The sequence below is a fragment of the Rhinopithecus bieti genome, unplaced genomic scaffold, assembly GCF_001698545.2.
Source record: "Rhinopithecus bieti isolate Rb0 unplaced genomic scaffold, ASM169854v2 scaffold_56806, whole genome shotgun sequence".
In the NCBI taxonomy this organism is placed as follows: domain Eukaryota; kingdom Metazoa; phylum Chordata; class Mammalia; order Primates; family Cercopithecidae; genus Rhinopithecus; species Rhinopithecus bieti.
In genome coordinates, this window is record NW_016823424.1 from 2,454,318 (window position 1) to 2,456,966 (window position 2,649).

The window sequence follows — 2,649 nt, forward strand, 5'->3', positions numbered from 1 at the left end:
CTCCGCCTCCCGGGTTTACGCCATTCTCCTGCCTCAGCCTCCCGAGTAGCTGGGACTACAGGCGCCGCCACGTTGCCCGGCTAGTTTTTTGTATTTTTTAGTAGAGACGGGGTTTCACCGTGTTAGCCAGGATGGTCTCGATCTCCTGACCTTGTGATCCGCCCGTCTCGGCCTCCCAAAGTGCTGGGATTACAGGCTTGAGCCACCGCGCCCGGCCAAATTTGTTTTTTAATAAAATTTAATGATCTGTACTTATTGATGTATACTTATTGACTAGTTGTTGTCTGTCTGCCCCACAGAATATAGGTTTTCAGAGAACAGGAACTTTTTATGTCTTTATCATTGCTATATCCCACTGCCCAGAATCAGTGCCTGGAACATAGTAGATCCTCTACAAATAGTGCACTTGTTAAATGAATGAAACTGAATTAAATGAACATATATGTTGTATATCCTTACTGCATTGATTGGTATATGAGAAAATTAAACAGAAGAAACTAACAGCAAGATAAGTAATGTCCTAGACTCCAAGAAGTCTTTCCAGACTAATCCTATTCAGCATTAGAAGTACAGTCATAGGCCGGGTGGGGTGGCTCACGCCTGTCATCCCAGCACTTTGGGAGGCCAATGTGGGTGGATCAGCTGAGGTCAGGAGTTCGAGACCAGCCTGGCCAACATGGTGAAACCCTGTCTCTACTTAAAAAATACAAAAATTAGGCTGGGCACGGTGGCTCACGCCTGTCATCCCAGCACTTTGGGAGGCCGAGGCGGGCGGATCACGAGGTCAGAAGTTCAAGACCAGCCTGGCAAACATGGTGAAGCCCCATCTCTCCTAAAAATACAAAAATTAGATGGGTGTGATGGTGGGCGCCTGTAATCCCAGCTACTTGGAAGGCCGAGGCAGAATCACTTGAAACCGGAAGGCGGAGGTTGCAGTGAGCCGAGATCGTGCCACTGCACTGCAGCCTGGGCAAAAGAGTGAAACTCCGTCTCAAAAAACAAACAAACAAACAAAAAAGAAAATACAAAAATTAGTAAGGCTTGATGGCGGGCACCTGTAATCCCAGCTGTTTGGGAGGCTGAGGCAGGAGAATTGCTTGAATCTGGGAGGTGGAGGTTGCAGTGAGCCTAGGTCGAGGCACTGCACTCCAGCCTGGGTGACAGAGTGAGACTGTCTCAAAAAAAAAAAAAGCACAATCATTCTGGATCTCTCATTCTGCCCCTTGAGAAGACTCCCCCACCAACCTCTTTTTCAGTTCAGGTGACTCAAGCAGGGCTGACCCCACCCCCTGCCTGCAAGCATCAGCTTGTGTCCCAGGCACCCCATGGCCACTGTTTTTGGTTTGGGTCTGGCTCATTACTCAAGCTAGGCAGCAGGCAGAGCTTTCTGTGTTAGTCTGGAAAGACTTCTTGGAGTCTAGGCTAGGACACTACTCATCTTTTTTGTTTTGTTTTGTTTTTGTTTTTGTTTTGAGACAGAGTCTTGCTCTGTTGTCCAGGCTGTAGTGCAGTGGTGCAATCTCACTTCAACCTCTGCTTCCCGGGCCCATGTGTTCCTCCCGCCTCAGCCTCCCAGGTAAGTTTCCCTGGGACTTTTGCTGGAACTATAGGAAAAAGGATCAAGTCAGCCCAGTGCAGATGGTGGTCATTGTTCTACCATGCAGGGAAACCTCCCTGAGAACAAAACCATACTGATTCTAAAGCAGAGACTAGAGAGTGAGAAATAGAAAGAAAGAAACAGGGCCTGGTACAGTGGCTCTAGCCTGTAATCCCAGAATTTTGGGATGTTGAGGCGGGAGGATTGCTTGAAGCCAGAAGTTTGAGATCAGCCTGGGCAACAAAATGAGACCCTGTCCCTATTACAAAAAAAAAAAAAAAGAGAGAGAGAAGGAGAAGGAAGGGGTGGGGAGGAGGAGGAGTGGGAGGAGGGAAAAAAAGGAAAGGGACAGGTGGACAGTGGCCTGGTGATATCTGGGTCCCCAGCTTCAGTCCTGCCTACAGTGAGCTGTATTGTTGGATTTTTCAGTTTATGTGAATGATTCAGCTCCTTTTGAACACAAGCAGTTTGAATTGGGTTTCTGTCACTGACAATCACAAAACACAATAAAAAAAAATCATACCTAATGCACATTTAGCTGCATAATTTCTTTTTTTTTTTTTTCCTTTTGTGGAGAACGGGGTCTCGCTGTATTACCCAGGCAGGTCTCGAACTCCTGGGCTCAAGCTATCCTCCCGCCTCTGCCTCCCTGAGAGCTGGGATTACAGGCGTGAGCCACCGCGCCCGGCCTAGCTGCATAATTTCTACTACATCGAATTTCACTTATTTACTTAATATTATATACAGGTTTTTACCTAAGACTTATAAACATTTTTATAGTTTATAAAATAATCTTGTATTTACATATCACTCAATTTTAACACAATTATGTGAGGTAGGGCATATTTTTTTTATTTAATAATTTTTTTTTTTTTTGAAACACGGTCTCACTCTGTCACCCAGGCTGGAGTGCAGAGATATAATCATAGCTCACTGCAACCTTGAATTCCTGGGCTCAAAGGATCCTCCTGCCTCAGCTTCCCACGGTGCTCGGATTACAGGTGTGAGCCACTGAGCCTGGCTAATTTTTTTTTTTTTTTTTTTTTTTTTTT